We start from the raw sequence: 17,371 nt of genomic DNA, 5'->3' as shown, positions 1-17,371 counted from the left end.
GCTCCCCGTGGAGTATTTGATGTGCCCAAATCAGTAACAACAAGTCTCACAATGGAGATGTTACTGGTGCCCGCTCAAGCAAATCGATGAACAATGGGAGTACAGTGCTACAGTGCAGTGCAATTGTTTTTAGTTGTTGTTGCTTTGGCCCACACCCAGTGGTATGGAGGAGGGGGAACCGTGTGGGTCTGGGAATCCTGTGTGCAAAGGCTGTGCTCAGCCAACTGGGTTCTTTACCCCAAATCCTGAAACATTGAGTCTTTAAGGCATCGTAAGCTGGAGGATAATGGGCTGCTCGCTCCTAATGCCATGACAAGTAAACTCAGACTCACTCTGTGTGTGTGTGTGTGTGTGTGTGTGAGAGAGAGAGAGAGAGAGACAGAGACAGAGACAGAGACAGAGAGACAGAGAGAGAGTTTGTTTATAATGGCACCCCCAACTCCCCAAGACAAAGTTACATATTTCAAAGATGAAAGGACAGGGGCCATAGAGATAGCACAGTAGGTAGGACACTTGCCTTGTATACAGCAGACCCACGTTCAATCCCCAGCACCCCATAGGGTCTCTGAGCCCACCAGGAGTGATCCCTGAGCACAGAGCCAGAAGCAAACTCTGAGCACTGCTGGGTGTGGCCCCCAAACAAAAACAAAACACAAAAACAAAAGGATACATCCTCATACTTTGATTCCTAGGCCTGAGCCAGAAGAGTATCCCTCGGTCCTTGAGCCAGAGTATCATAGGGCACAGCCCCTAAACCAGACCAGACCGAAGCAAACCCTGAAGGTGTCAGAGAATCTGGTGCAGCTGTGACGTGCAGCTCTGACCCGCACCAAGCACGTGGTTCAGCCATGGGCAGCAGAGCTAACGACTCTTCTGTCTGACAGACAGTTCTCAGAGGCAGCTCAGATGTGACAGAGCCTCAGCAGGCAGCCGTCCTGAAACCCACGAGCCTGCAGACATGATCTAGTCACTGCAGAGGTGCTCAGGCCTTGCTGCTATTTCTGGCCTTCACCAAGGCTGTCAGCTTCACACTTTCCAAAGCGTTTACTTCATTTAATTAAAAACTGCTCTACTGGCGTGAAGTCTCACGGGGTCATGGAGATCAGCCTAATGCAGCTCTTGGTTGCTCTGACACTGGGGACACACTTTTCTTGAATTGGCAGCATTTCGTTGCTCACACTGGCCGCTGGGCTGGGAGTTAGTTACCAGGATGATTGGTGCCATCAGTCAGGACCCGTTCCCCTAAGGTTCTGTCTGTGGACCCTAAGGCGCACCTCCAGAGACACAACAGGAGTGAGGGCACTTGCTGTGCATGCAGGGCCTGCTTCAAACCCTTGGCAACACATACGGCACCCTGACCTCAGAACCCAGGAATAGCCCTTGAGCACTGCTTAGGGGGTGGGCCATTGTCCCCTCTTCCTGCCCAGTCCCAGGCCAGGTCTGCAAAGCCCTCCCTCACTGGAAGGCTTTCTGAATGTGACATTTGTCTTGGCAGATGAAGTGTCACATAGTGAGCAGGTGATAAGTGGCCTGACTCCATGGGAGCCTGGGAAAGGAGTCAGAGACTAATGGCATGCTGGAATGTGGCACTGTCAGCAGAGGGAGACCCAAGCCCCAACCCTGTGGGACGCTGAAGGCTCCTCTGTGCCAGGCAGGTCTGAGGTCAAAGGCCGGTCTCCCTGGGCCGGGAGGGGTTCATGGCTGGATCTAGTCCCGCCAGCACCTCCCGGGGTGATCCCAGTGCAGTGTGTGGGTGAAGCCCCCCAAACAAACACGGCTCTCTCTCTGGTCCCTGTGCCCCTGACAGATACCCCCAGTGCTTGCCTTCAGACTAATGCCAAGTCTCCCCACAGTCCCGTGTCTATGTGTGCTGCCTGGTACCTCCCTGGGTTACATCTGCTCTTCCTCTCTTGTGCCCCTCCCTGCCCCAGCTGCCACCCTGGCTTCCTGTTCTGCTTCACTGATCTTTGCCCTGCAGATTGCCCTCCTGGGTTTGTCTTATCTATCACATCCGCCAAGGCCCCCACTGAACTTTCACCCCTCCAGTAGAGGCACTCTTTGTGCACCCCAAGACTCCACACCCATCTGTGGGCTGGGATGCTTGCTGGTCTGCTGGCCTGTTAGCTGGGACTTCCGGAGCTTCAGGGGACATTCCTGTCTAATCCTGGGGCACACAGCCAAGGCTCAGTAGTGATACGTATCTATATACAAGTAAGCAGCATGCTTAATATGTAGTATATGTATCTCAGGCATTATAGGGATTAGGCACTATATTGGGTATTATAAACTATAAGTTGAGGCAAGAGGACTGTCAGTGGAAGCCAGAGAGCTAGTCCAGAGACACTTGACTCTACTCCTGCGAGATAAGAACTGGCACCTCTCCTGGCTGCCAACTTACTCAGGTAAACCGAGAAATCACCAGACTCAGACTCCCAGTGAGATGGCCACAGGGGGTGGAGGCACTCTGGGAAGGAGGAATCTTAGTTCAGGGATGCTGGGTGAGACACTGCCAGCCAGACACCTACTCACACACCACATAACCTTTTACTCTCTCTCAGGCTAGTGCCTGAGGGTAAGGGCCTGCGGAGCAGTACCTGGGGGAGTCAGTCAGGAGCACCCTGCTTCTCAAAGTGGGGTTTTGGGGTGTTGGAGAGATGGGACAGTGGGTAGGGCATTTGCCTTGCGTGTGGCTGGTCTGGGTCCAATCCCAGGCATCTCATAGGGTCTCCAAGCATTGCCAGGAGTAATTCCTGAGTGCAGAGCCAGGAGTAACCCAAAGCACAACTGGGTGTGGCCCACCAAAAAGTGGGCCACCTGGGAGCTTGTGGGAAACAGAGGATCCCAGCTCTCACCACACCTGCACATTAGAATTGACACCCATGGAAACCCCCCCACCCCCCAGGGATGTGTAGGCGCCGTCCACTTCAGTAGCGCTGGGCTCTTGGCTTTCTCTGGAGTTTTGGGAAAGGGAGACGGAGGAGGTAGATTGTCTGGAGTCCCGAGCAAGATGGAATATGGTGTTGCTAGATGCTGGAAAAGAGCTAGGTTTGTCCCCAACTTGGGTTTAAGCGGGTTTCTTTTTTTTTTTTTTTGCTTTTTGGGTCACACCTGGCGATGCACAGGGGTTACTCCTGGCTTTGCACTCAGGAATTACCCCTGGCCGTGCTCAGGGGACCATATGGGATGCTGGGATTTGAACCCGGGTCGGCCGCGTGCAAGGCAAACGCCCTACCCGCTGTGCTATCTCTCCAGCCCCTTAAGCGGGTTTCTTGGGATAGCTGCTGGTTTGCTCCTTTCAGAAGTGGCCTCCTCAAGAGGACAGTACGTTCCTTGTGGCAGCAACAGGACTGGCTCTCATCTCTCAGGGCCACAAAACACTGACTAGATGAGAATGAGCAAAAAGGAAATGAGCAGAAAGATGAGGCTGCTAAACAGTCTCCCCTGTGGCCCTGGGAAAGTCTGGCTTTGCTTGTATTCTGTGAGCTCAGACAATACAGGTGAGAACCAACTCTCCCATCCCTCTCCATTCTCCACTGTCCATCCCACACCCAGCTCCCACCCACCACCAACCCACACACTGACCCATCTATCCACCCACCCATCCACCTACACAGCCATCCATCCATTCCACCCCATCCACCACCCACCCACCCACCCACCCACCCATCCAATTTTCCACCCGTTGGTTCATCTTCCCTTTCCCTCCCTCCATCCATCGACCCTTCCTTCCTACCTTCTTTCCTCCGAATATGGCTCAGTGGTCGGGGACTTACTTGCCTTGCAAGTGTGCAGACCTGGGGGCTTGTGCCAGTCACCTTCAAAATCCAAAAACAAACAAAACTCAAAACAAAACACGCTCAAAACCCACCTGTTGAAAGACTACCGGGAGCAATGCCAACTCCAGTTTGGGCGGGGGAGCGAAGAGACGCTCGGCACGGGCGCACAGAGGAAGAGGGCCGCGGGGCGCTGCGTGTGGGCCAGCTGCTCGAAGTTGTCCAGGGGCTGCGCGGAGTCCAGCAGCCGGGGGCAGCGCCACAGCCCGCCACCGCCGCCGCTGCCTCTCTTAGCAACGCGGCGCCCCGCCCCGCAGCCTTCTTATTGGCCTCCCGGGCCGTGACGGACAGCTCTACTGAGCACTCGCAGCTCGCAGCCTCCGGCTCCTCGCTGACTGACGGGCCGCGCGCCGGCCGCGGGTCCCGCCCTGGCGCGGACCCGCCCGTCGGGTGCCCGTGCGCATGCGCCGCGGGTGGGCGCGGCGTGCCCGGAGAGCGCGGAGCGGAGCCCGCGGAGATCGCTGCCTCCTCTGTCGCCTCCGCCGCGTCCGCGCCTCAGTCGCCTCCGCCGCCTCCTCGCCTCCGCCGCCTCAGCCGCCGCGGGCAGCGGCCGCCTGTTGTCCGCCGGCGCCCCGAGGAGCCGCGGGGGAGCCCGCCGGCGCCGCACGGTGAGGGCGAAACTTAGTTGGCGGAGTTGGGGGAAGTTTGGGGCGTGCGCGGAGGGGTCGGCCGGGCCGCGGCGCCCCGGCACTCGGCCCCGCATTGTCCGCGCGGCCCCGCGCGTGGGGGCGCCGAGCCGCAGCCCGGGCGGCCGAAGCCAAGAGCCAGAACGGAAACAAAAAAAGAAAGAATGGGGGGAAGAGTGCCGCCCCGGGCTCGGCAGCTCGGGGCTTGGTGCGTTTCTTGGCGGCGGGGTGGTTGGAGCCGGTCCTCGCCGCGCAGCGTTCCCGCCGCTCCTCGCCTCAGGAGTCCGCGCCCGGCGCCGGACTGAGCAGCGTCGGGGGCCCAGCCCGGGCTTTTGCACCCTGCTGCCCGGGCGCCAGGACTAGCGACAGGCGGCCCCCTCCACACACGCACACACATGCACACACACGCGCGCACACGCGCGCACACTCACACGCACATACATGCACACGCGCGCACGCACACGTACACACAAGCGCACACACATGCACACATAAGCGCACACGCAACGCACACACGCACAAGCGCGCACACATGCATACGCACACGCGTGCACGCACGCACACACGCACACACAAGCGCGCACACACACGCATACACGCGCGCGCACGTGCACAGGCATACATACATATATCTATATATGTTTAAAACTTTTCCCCCTCCAGGGCTGGAGCAATAGCACAGCGGGTAGGGCGTTTGCCTTGCACGCGGCCGACCCGGGTTCCATTCCCAGCATCCCATATGGTCCCCTGAGCACCGCCAGGGGTGATTCCTGAGTGCAGAGCCAGGAGTAACCCCTGTGCATCGCCGGGTGTGACCCAAAAAGAAAAAAAAAGAAAGAAAAAAAAAAACTTTTCCCCCTCCAGACGCTTATTGTTTTTCTAGAATGAGATTGCCCCAGCACAACACAATAAATACTGCAGTTCTTGAAGGAGCACTTTTTGTTTTTCCCCTTGGGTTGGTAGTTTGCAAATCTGTAAAGGAATTCAGATCAGCTGAGTGAGATAAATCTGCCTGGGGTCTCAGTGTCTTTGGGGTCCCTGGGACTTTGCAGGTTGCCTTAAGTCCAGGTCCTCCCTTTTTTGGGGGCGAGGTGGGTGGCGGCTCCTGTCATGCAGATCATTCAGATCATTCTTTTAAACCCTCCCCGGTGGCAAACCCACAGATCTGTTGGGTTCACAGTGGGACCCAAGGATCAGACATTTGCGAGTTGGAGTTCCAGCCCTTTTGCCAAGTGCTGAAGGAAGAAGGAACAGCTGCGGCCCACTGTGTCCCTTAGCTCCAGGCGAGTTCATGTGTGAGCGAGCAAGTCGGGGTTGGGGAAACACCCCTGAAAAGCCCCTTTATGTACCTGGTGAGGCTAAGGGGAACAGTGTGTGTGTGTGTGTGTGTGTGTGTGTGTGTGTGTGTGTGTGTGTGTGTGTGTGTACTGAGCATCCTTGGCCAGTAGCAAGGTCAAGTTCAGGGGCCACCATCCTTCCTGCTGCTGGTGCCTGTGGTGGTGTGTGTGTGCTTGCCTGCCTGTGTGGGGGCTTGGCTGCAGGGAGGATGAAAGAGTTGTCAGGGAGGGACAGAATATAAACAGACAGGACCTGCAGCACAGGCAGCTCCGGGCTGGTCTCTACACTTTTGTTTTAGGACTTCTCACACTTCATCTGTTTGCCTGGCTGATGGCAACTGCATGTGGTACGAATGGACTCCAGGTTAACCTTTAACTCTGTGATGGCTGCTGCCTGCCTTGCTTCTTCCTTCCAGTGGCCCAGTGTGGGTGTGTGTGACTGAGACTATGTTTAAATGGGCTGAGGGGCTTTGTTCTAGCCAGTCTGGTGGGCAGGGGACTGCTCAGCCCCCCTGGGCTTGTTTTGTTCCTTGCAGATATGTGGTGACGTGTCGTGTTGTGTGTTGGGCCACACCCAGCGATGCTCAGAGGTTACTCCTGGCTCTGCATTCAGGAATCATTTCTGGCAATGCTTGGGGTACCGTATGAGATGCCGGGGATCCAACCTTGGGTTGACTGCGTGCAAAGCCAGCACCCTACCACTTGTACTATCTCTTCAGCCCCAATAATTTCTAGAGGAGTTTTCTCTTTTCCTTTTTTTTTTGTGTGTTTTTTTTGGGAGGGGATGTTACCCCAGCAATGCTCAGGGGTTATTTCTGACTCTGCACTCAGGAATCACTCTTGGCAATGCTTAGGTGACCATATGGAATGCCAAGGATTGACCCTTGGGTTGGCTGCATATATGGCAAGCTCCCTCCGTGCTGAACTCTCTCTCTGGTCCCAAGTATCTCAAGAGGAGCTAGCTTTCTTTCTTTCTTTCTTTCTTTCTTTCTTTCTTTCTTTCTTTCTTTCTTTCTTTCTTTCTTTCTTTCTTTCTTTCTTTCTTTCTTCTTTCTCTCTTTCTCTTTCTCTCTTTCTTTCTCTTTCTTTCTTTCTTTCTTTCTTTCTTTCTTTCTTTCTTTCTTTCTTTCTTTCTTTCTTTCTCTCTCTTTCTTTCTCTCTCTCTCTTTCTTTCTTTCTCTCTCTCTTTCTTTCTTTCTTTCTTTCTTTCTTTCTCTCTTTCTTTCTTTCTTTCTTTCTTTCTTTCTTTCTTTCTTTCTTTCTTTCTTTCTTTCTTTCTTTCTTTCTGTCTCTTTCTTTCTCTCTTTCTCTTTCTTTCTTTCTTTCTTTCTTTCTTTCTTTCTTTCTTTCTTTCTTTCTTTCTTTCTTTCTTTCTTTCTTTCTTTCTGTCTCTTTCTTTCTCTCTTTCTCTTTCTTTCTTTCTTTCTTTCTTTCTTTCTTTCTTTCTTTCTTTCTTTCTTTCTTTCTTTCTTTCTTTCTCTCTCTCTCTCTCTCTTTCTTTCTTTCTTTCTTTCTTTCTTTCTTTCTCTCTCTCTCTCTTTCTTTCTTTCTTTCTTTCTTTCTTTCTTTCTTTCTTTCTTTCTTTCTTTCTTTCTTTCTTTCTTTCTTGATGGGGTGTTTCCTCCCTTTTATAGTGAAATGATCAAGGCTTCTGGACAGCCGTGCTCCCATTCTGTTCTCTCCCCATGTGGAGAAGCAGTGAGAACTTGCATTCTTGTGGGCCCAGGCATGGGCATTGGGTCCCTCTGTCACTTAACTGGAGGGTAGCACTGGGCTCGTTATTGGCCACCTTTCAGAGTGCCAGCTTCCTCGTCTGTGAGGTGTGATAAAACTCTTGGCAGTGTTCCTGGGAGCAGTGCAGTGAGCGGAGTGCACCTGTGCCTCTCACTGCACAGGTGAGGTGTCCTTTACCTGGAAGCTGTGTAGAGTCTTTGAGACATTTTTATATGATTTAAAGAAGCACTTTTTGTTTGTTTTGGGGCCACTATCTTGTGGTATTAGGTCTTAATCCTGACTCTGCACTCAGGGATCATTCCTAGTGGGGATGGGGGAGGGGCATATGGGATGCCAGGGATTGAACCTAGGTCTATCACGAGCAAGTTACCTGCTGTACTATCTCTTCAGCCCAGGAAAAATTTTTAAATCTGACACTTCTGAGTCCAGTGACTCAGTTATTTTGTAAAGAACCCTTCTGAGAATTGAGTGTCAGATGCAGAATTTAGGGTTGCATGCACCAAGCCCTAGTTTCTGTTCCTGTCACTGCCTGCTTGCCTAGCACTGTGCAGGGAGTAGTTCTGGAGCACTGCCAAGTTTTGCCCCCAAACAGAACAAGTGCAACAAAATAATTGCAGGGGTTTTTTTTTTTTTTTTTTGGTTTTGTTTGGGGGCCACACTAAGCAGTGCTTGAGGGTTACTCCTGGCAGTGCTGGAATTGAACAGGGTCAGCTGCATTCAAGGCAAGTGCCTTAACCCCAGTAACACTCTCCCCAGTCTGTTACTGCTGAGAGTTGCTGAGGGGCTTGCTAGGGAGGAATTCCTAAGCTTACTGTGCTTAGGAAATGGTGAGAGGTGGATTGTTTTCAACCCTCGTAATAGGATATCCGAGTTATTTAGTGGCCTCCACATTTCCTTCCGTATTTCTTTAGTCTTGAGAAAATAATAAATGTGGATTATGACTACATTTCTCAAACTACTTACGGTAGAAGTGAACGGAGGATCAGTTGTGTTCCCATAGTTTCCCTGATTTTCCCTTCCCCTTCAAGACAACATTCTTGAAGGTCTTCCACTTCTGGAAGGAAGGAGAGATTTAAATAATTTACACCTGCTTAGTTTGGATTAGTGGTTTCCAAAGTGGGTGATTTCCAGCATTCCTTTGGGAGTGCTGGGATCATCCAGGTGAGTAGTAGTAGCAACAGGGGGAGAGGGGAAGGGAGGGGAAGGGGGGAGGGGAAAGGCGCTTTCTGTTGTTTTCCTTCAAGAAGGCCCTGCATCTCACTGCATCATCATCACAGATTTAATGCTAGGCTTTTGTTTTGTTTTGTTTGCAAAATAGTGGGGTGTGATCATTATGCAAGCTCTAAAACTCTAAAGAAAGTTGTGCTTGGAGTTACTTAAAAACAGGGGTGGTGGGCCAAGTTAAGTTTGGGGACCTCTGCTTAGAACACCCTCACCACAAGGGAATGGATGTATTTTAGAAATATTGGCCTGTGCTGGATACTTTGGTATGTTGAATTGCGTCTCTCCCATTAGTTTCCTAGGGTGCTGAGTTAATCCTGGGACCAGCAATGTGATTTCTTTCTTGGATCTGCTAAGTGTGAGACCAGGGAGTGGGGCGAAGGTGTCAGCAAGCATTTATTTATGCTAATAAATCCAAACTCAGGGGTGACAGGGACACCGCATCAGGAATTCCACTAGCTGCTCTGCAGAAATTTCCTGCTGCCCCTGAACTGACAGGAGAGTTCAGCTGAAGACCCCTGGATGAGTGACTGGAAGAGGAGTCTGTGGGCACTTAGGACACAAGACTCCTGGCTCATTGGGCACATGGAGTGGTAGCAAGCTCTGTCTCAGACAGTTATGAAGCGGGACGGCTCTGAGGGTAGGGTCTGCAGGAGTAGGACCAGCAGCACCCCGTGTGGTATTAGATCCAGGGCGCCAGGACTCAGTCAGCTGAAAACCTTGCCTTTGAATCTGGGAAAAGTGCCGTTAATGAAATCCATTATGCGTCTTGCCTCTCTGAGGAGTAGATCTGGGGCTGGTAATGTGATGCAGGGTGTTGTTTGCGCAGGCCTGCCTGGACACACTGCTGTCATGGTGAGAGTGGGAGGACAGGGCCTCTCTCCACCTTCTGCACTCTCTGGAGCCCAGGGCTTTCTTGACTCCTATTCCTGACAAAGGAGTGGATACTGTTGGAGGGGCACTGCCGAAGAAATGCAGCTCCCTGCTTGGTGCTTGCTGCAGCAAATGAACCATAGCGGGCTTCTTGGCTGTCGTCTTGAAGAGGCCCTTGATCACAGTGTGGAGTCAGGTGTGACTGTGGTGGCCTTGAGAACCACGTGAGAAAGTTATTAGCAGCCACTCTCCCACCAAGCTCCTTGGGCTGTGGCTTTATTTAAGGGGGCACATTCGGTTACACTGTTGAGGGCAGTTGAGATAAACTAAACCAGACTTGCATTTTCCCCCCTGTACATTGACCTGAGTGTGTGTGTATGTGTGTGTGTGTTTGTGTGTGTGTGTGCGAGCATAAGTTTCTAGAAGTATTCCTTTTCTCTGGTGACAACTGTGATAAAGGTGCTAGATAGTATGTGGGACCGTTTGCAAATTTGGCATTTTTTTGTGACTTATGAGTTACTTCTGAAAACTCATATAGTGTGATTTGAAGTGTGGTCTGTAAATCTATTACCCATACAGTCTTGCCAGCTGAGTTCTGCCCAGTTTGAAGTGGGTGTGTTTCTGGAGGGGAAGAAGGGAAAAGGTTCATTTTGGCCTTACATGGAAGTAATTTCTATTACCTTCCATGAGGAGGAAGAAATGTGTGTGTGTGTGTGTGTGTGTGTGTGTGTGTGTGTGTGTACATGTATTGCTGGTATACTTTGTGAATAGAATGGCCTCACTATGTAGGAACTTTGCCTTCAATTCTTTAATTAGAAGATATTTAGAAGGAAAGTGTCACATCGAGAGTTGATGAGTAGAGTTTCATTGTTTTTTTTTGGCCCTACAAGGCCTTGGGCTTGGTTGAGAGGGGCTTTCTCTGCTTGAGGATTAAGAATATCCACGGGTCAGTGGATAGGGATGGCCAAAGCCTTTGCAGGTTCTCTTGCTAAAATGGAGTTGCATATGTGTCTGGAACGTCCATGGACTAGTGTGTACTTAAAGGACCTCTCCCTCCTAGGGAGTTTTTCTTTTTCTTTTCTTTTTTTTTTTTTTTTGAGGTAGGCCCTTGCCTAAAAGGTGCTTTGTAAGGAGTATATTCTAAAGGAAGAAGAAAGGGCCTGGATATCTTACTGTTCACAGTAATCTTACAGGATAGGTGTTACCTATCTTGTTTTGAAGAGAAAGCTGGGAGTTTCTCTTCAAAAATGTACTCTGAGTTGGTGTTTGAGTTTGTATCTTTTAGGTCCATGAACTATAATTTTCATCCGGGACTTTTTGAATTTGAACATAATGCTAGCTTTATTATATATGTCATGTCATTTCTTAACTCTGATATAATTTTATAGAAAATAGCCAGCTTACAACCCGGTTTGGCTGGTTGTAAATAGAGAATCCTTGTGGACTGCCTTAAAGTTTATCCTGGAACTCTTAAAAACTTGCTGAGCATCTATGCTTGTGCCTTGAAAGCAGCAAAAACTCCAGTAGAATTGCATTATACTCTGAATGGTGGAGCTGGGTGGAACGACAGTAAAAACTAACCTTTCCACCCTCTCACACATCTTCAAAGTGTTCTACAATTAATTCATTCATGTGTAACCCCTGTTCAAAGTTGAAAGACCAGTTTTTTAAGGTTGAATTTTGGCAGTGCCAAAGGTTGGAGAATGTGGCCTGAGTCTTGGGTGAGAAAAAAGGAGATGTGCATCAGGCAATTTTAAAAAAACTTTCCCCAGACTCTTAGCTCATACCGAATATGATTTTGGGATTGTGCATCTTGTGCTTAATGCAAGGGAATGGAGTAAAGTTACTGAAAGAAGCAACATGATTTAGGATGGTGGGAGAACTGGGTGGTGGGTGAGCTGTATTTCCCACTTTCTCTTTTTTGTAGTACTTCCAACGTGAATCATTCTTAACTCAGGGTTGGAAGGTTGTGATTTGCCCAGAGACTCTGGTGAATGAACACTCGTTAGTTATTATGCATGCTCATTTTGGTGGTGGTGGTGATGGGGGGAGGTAAATGCCTTTGTAGTTCACTCTTGGTTTAGGAGAGACAATCTTTGTAACTTGATCCTTTGCTAGTGCCATGACCACCACTTGTCACCTGATTTCCATTTTCTGTCCCTAATCACCTCCCAAAAGATAACTTTTAGTTGTCAGGGAGGTGTAGTTGGGAAGAGAGTTGGAAGGAGTTCACCTGTTTCTGACACTAACCTGCTCTGTGATCTTGAGCAGGTTACTCTTCTTCTGCCCAGGAGTTCATTTATTCGTGAAATAAAAAGCACTAATAACTCACCTGTCTTTCAGTCTAGGGGAGATGGCAAGAGACATTCTTGGGGCTGGAGAGATAGTGCAGGATTTAGGTCCTTGCCTTGTTGTACACAGCTGATCCAGTTTGATCCCTGACACCACATGGTCCGGTGAGCACTACCAGGAGTGACCCCTGAGCACAGAGCCAGGAATATGTAACCCCTAAACATCCCCCACCCACTTCCCCAAAAACTATATTCTTGGACACAAATGTAAGAGAGTACATTTTTCATCAATTTCAACCTTCAAAGTTGCAGTAACTTCTTCCTACTTTTATGTAAAAATTAATTTTGTTACGATTGTTGCCAACCACATTGTTACACTTGAAACATTGTTCCCACATGGAGCAGTTCCCACATGAAACATTTGATAAATATTGTGTCTGGATGACTTCCTAAGACAGAACATTTAAGTTCTTTTTTACATTGTTGCTTATTCTGAAGGACCTCTTCTTGAATCTTTATCTGGATCTAGATCTTTCGAAGAAGCCTTACTCTGCTATAACTGGTGAAGGGTTGGGTATTGGAACATTCTATGACTGAAACCCAATCATGAACAACTTTGTAACTGTGTATTTCACTATAATTTAATTGAAAAAACCCAAAGCATTAGGACTGCAAATTTTAAGAAATTAGGAATACTTGGAAACATGGAAATCTAACTAATAAAGTGACAAATAAATAAAACCAAAAAAATAATTCTCTCTCTGGCCCTTAATTAAGTTTTTTTTTTTTTTTTTTTTGCTTTTTGGGTCACACCTGGCGATGCACAGGGGTTACTCCTGGCTATGCACTCAGGAATCACCCCTGGCCGTGCTCAGGGGACCATATGGGATGCTGGGATTTGAACCCGGGTCGGCCGCGTGCAAGGCAAACGCCCTACCCGCTGTGCTATCTCTCCAGCCCCCCTTAATTAAGTTTTTATGGTGAGTTGGAATCTGTTCTGCTTTCTCTGGAAAGGTGAAAAGGAAAGTGTTAAAGGAATAGGCCACACATGAGCCGTGTGGGTGGATTATTGGACCCAGAGGAGTAGAGACTGGATCTGGTCTGTTGATGGCAGAGTGCATGGTCCTGAGCTTTCCCCACGCATGTATAGTCTTGTTTTCCAAATCTTTCTTTTGACATCCATCTTTCTTTCTTTCTTTCTTTCTTTCTTTCTTTCTTTCTTTCTTTCTTTCTTTCTTTCTTTCTTTCTTTCTTTCTTTCTTTCTTTCTTTCTTTCTTTCTTTCTTTCTTTCATCACATCTGACAATGCTCAGGGGTTACTCCTGGCTCTGCGCTCAGGTATTATACCCTCTGTGCTATCACTTCAGCCTCCCCCTCCACTTTTTTTTCTTTACTTTTGCATTATTTGTTGAGTATCCAAAAACTTAAAAAAATTAGATGAGTTGTCTAGGGATCTTGGGTTTATCATTCAGTCATCTCTTTTTTTTTTTTTTTTGAGGGGGAGGTGGCTTTTTTTTGCTTTTTGTGTTATATTTGGTGATGATCAGGGGTTGCTCCTGGCTCTGCACTCAGGGATCACTCCTGGTGGTGCTCTGGGGACCATATGAGTGCTGGGGGATTGAACCTAGGTCAGGTTCAATTTGTATGCAAGGCAAATACCCAATGCACTGTGCTATCACTCCAGCCCCTCAGTCATCTCTTTGGATTTATCACACTGCCATAGCCTACTCATTTCCTCTCTTTCAGGTGACTGGGTGGGACTCACTTGTCACACTGCTCATCATAAGGCTAGAGTAGCACTGTAGTATTATCATCCCATTGTTCATCTATTTGAATAAGGTGTTTGCATTTCCTTTTCCATTATAAGGAGGCAGATTTCTATTTGCTTTATTTATTGCTATACTTTCTAGCACTTGGCCGTGTTCATGGGACATGGTAACCAGCAACTTGGGAAATCTGGCTTGATGGATGAGTAGATTTGTCCAAAATTCTATTAGTGATACATTCATATAAGCTGTTTGTTTTATGGTGCCAGGGATCGAACCCTGGGCCTCACACATGCAGGGCAATTACCTCTATATAATCTTTTCTGTTGGTTTTGGTCAGTTAAGTCTTTTCTGGGGGAAAAGAAGGCACCATTTTAGATGGAAGATGGCCTCAAACTATCAAAACTGGCCATGGAGTTTGTGTCCTTTGTGTTGCATTTTTGCTTTTACAGTTATGGTAGAGCACCTCTACACCCTGAAAATTTTTTTCTCTGTGTGTGTGTGTGTGTGGTTTGGATACCACCCAGTTGGTGGTGTTCAGGATTTATTCCTTCTGGCTCTGTACTCAAGGATCACTCCTGGTGGTGCTAGGGGACCATATGGCCTGCCACTGGGTCAGCTTCATGCAAGGCAAGCAACTTACTGACTCTACTATGTCACCAGCACCCCCAGTCCCCCCCGCCCCGTTATACCCTAACATCTTAACTGATGGTGACTTTATAGCTGATGCTGATGGAACTGTTGGCATAAGGATGAAGACTGACTTGCCTGCCAAATTCATTGAAGTGCAATTTGATAAAAAAATTGCAGAGAATAGCTGGAGCCTTGACCTGTATGAACGGGCTCCTTACCCAGATGCTGGGGAAGTAACAATATTCTTTCTCTGGAAAAATTTCTTTTTCAAAAATGATAGCTTTATGAGATATGGATTGTACATGATCAAGTATATCCCTGTCTTCCATTAATATGTTCATTCTACTTGTCTTGAAAGTTGCTATAAAACTATTGTTTTCAATGTTTTTTAAAAAAATTCCAATATATAATGATATGAGCCACAAAATGAATGTCTTTAAATCGTGATCTGATGATGTGTATCCAGTATATAACACAGACAGCTTTAACTCAAAGCAAATGAATGCTGAGTAGCCTTTTTTCTTTTAACAGAATCATTGCAGAAATAGGACTCTGAACCTTCTATTAAGCACTTTTGTATGAAATCTGAGGTTTCTGTCAAATTAGACATGGAAAATTAAACAGAGCTGCATAAATTACTGATCTGTGCAGTTTTTACTTTTCTCTTAGGCTGGGCTTTCTCCTTAGATGACTGCTTCTTTTAAATACCAGCCCAAGAATGTTATCATTGATACACAATTATTTTTGGTTTCATGTCAGTATGTTTTTCTCCTCCCACATAGTATTTAGTGATTGCATTTTTCCCTTGAGAATCAGTTTTACTTCTTCTTAAAATGCATATCTGTTTATTTAGATTTTTGTGGAGAAAATGCTCTTTAGGTAATTGAGCACCTTTATAAATTTGGACTTCCTTAATCTTTTGGCAATGTACATTGAAAGTATTGGTGTTTTGCATGCTCCTAATTTATATCTTCATCTTAAAAACTTTGACTGGAGCCCCCAGAACTATTCACCCACTGTTTTTCATGGCCCCTGTTTGTATGTACTTTGAAATACCAGTCTTTCCTTTTGTGTGGTAAAAAGCACTGTTTTGGCTTATTCACCAGAAGTGCTTTTGGCTATCTGAAGGTCACCACTGGAATTGTTAGCTCACTAGGGTGTGTGCCTGGAAACTCGGTATTCTTTCCTCAGCCCAAATAAAAGTAGTGGTTCATCTGAGATACTTCAGGATCTAAACACTGAAGGAAATATCAAGGGAAACTGTATCTGCTCTCTGTTTGCTGCCTCGGTGTCTGTTGGAATCTGCAGACATTGTCTCAGATGCTGTTGTTTTACTGGGAGCTGCTGTTGGAGTAGGTGTCATACGTTTACCAGTTTTTCCCTCTGCACAGAGCTATTTTTTATGATCTTGTCAGAAAAGGAACTTGAGGCATGAGGAAGTTAATTGTTTTAGGTGTCCTTCATTTAACAAACCTGATTGAAGGCACACTGCTAGCTGCCAGGGATCTAAAGGGGACCAAACATGGAACGTGGTCACTGGTCATGATAGTTTCTTGATTAGTCATAGTGATAATGGTTGTCACTGCTACTGTGCTTTGCTGTGTGCTATGTGTCGGGGAGCACGGTGCCCCCTGGATTTTGCTTGTCTTGTGATACCAAGTGCTGGGGGTGTGGGACTTAAGCCCAGAGAAATGGAATAAGTCACTTAGGCAACACAGTTTGTAGCAAAATTGACACGAACTAGGGCTTTGACTGCCTGGCCGAAACTCTTTTCTAGATGCATCAAGAACATTCCTAATGGAGTTGAGACAAGTAGAGTTGAAAGAGGTGCAAGGGTCTTCTTTGTAAGCCTACTTTGGGCAGAATTTTATGTAACTTTGATTTTGCCAGTAGATGTATTTTTTATTTTTTGCCAGTAGAGTTATTTGTATTTCTAGTTTTTTTTTTTTTTTTGGGTGCTGCTTCTGCTCTGGGGTTAACCCAGAGCCTTGTATGCTTAGAGCATGCTCTGCACCACTGAGCCACACCTCTGGGCAGTATATTCATTTTAATTATTGTCATTTCCCAGGTCATATCTGGTGGTGCTCAGTGTTGCGTCTGACTCAGTGGCTGGGGTCACTTCCTTGGTCAGGGGACCATGCAATGCAGGAGATTGAACTCAGGCCCTCTTGCATACAATGCATGCCCTCTAGCCCCTTGAGCCTTCTAACTAACCCAGGCTTAGGGTTTTTTTTTTTTCTCTTTTTGGGTTACACCTGGTGATGCACAGGGGTTACTCCTGGCTCTGCACTCAGGAATTACTCCTGGCAGTGTTACTGCCGGGGACCATATGGGATGCCAGGGATTTAACCCAGGTCGACCGCGTGCAAGGCAAATGAATGCCCTACCCACTGTACTATTGCTCCGTCCCCTAGGCTTATTTTTATGGTTAACTTTCCAATATATAATCTTTTATTCTTAAAGCATCAAGTGTTTTTCACATGTCATGAAAGATTTTTCAATCTTTTTTTTTTTTTTTTTTTTCTCGGCCACACCTGGCTGTGCTTAGAGATCACTCTTAGTGGTGCTTGGTGACTTTATGCAGTGCTGGGATTAAATTGAACTTGGTCACATACAAAATAAGTGCCTAAAACCTTATGCTCTTTTCCTGACCCATGGGGATACACCCCCCCCCCACACACACGTTAGTATCAGTATAATACAGATTCTCTAAGAGTCCAAGAATAATAAACAGAAAGTGCATGTAAGAACAAATGACACTGAGGTTGAAAAGATGATTCAGCAGGTAAGGTGCTTGTCCTGTCCAGGTTCAATCCCTGACACCCCCATATTGCCCCCCAAACCTTGCAGGAGTGACTCTTGAGCTCAGTGGGTGTGCCCCCTCCCCCCCAATGACACTACCTAGAGAAAATTTTTAGTACTGTTTTTTTCTTTCTAAACTTGATATTTGGAGAGAGAGAGAAAAAGAGAAAGAGAGAGTGTGTGTATGTTTGTATGTATGTGTGTACATGTATATGGCATATGTGATCCTAGTCTGTGCAAATGTAAGAATAGATC

The 17,371-nt window shown here is 47.5% G+C and overlaps 1 protein-coding gene across 6 annotated transcripts in view; it reads left to right on the top strand.

The window, feature by feature from the left end:
• Window positions 1-4,257: 4,257 nt before the first annotated feature.
• The window catches only part of AKAP13 (A-kinase anchoring protein 13), a 181,033-nt gene continuing 167,919 nt past the window's right edge, over window positions 4,258-17,371 (top strand). For all 6 annotated transcript variants that reach the window (XM_055142067.1, XM_055142066.1, XM_055142065.1 and 3 more), the window contains exon 1: window positions 4,258-4,441. The gene's annotated coding sequence lies outside the window, so the exon portion shown is untranslated. The remainder of the gene's footprint in view (window positions 4,442-17,371) is intronic.

The sequence above is a fragment of the Sorex araneus genome, chromosome 6 (genome assembly GCF_027595985.1).
Source record: "Sorex araneus isolate mSorAra2 chromosome 6, mSorAra2.pri, whole genome shotgun sequence".
In the NCBI taxonomy this organism is placed as follows: Eukaryota; Metazoa; Chordata; class Mammalia; order Eulipotyphla; family Soricidae; genus Sorex; species Sorex araneus.
This window is presented reverse-complemented; position numbering and strand designations above follow the sequence as displayed.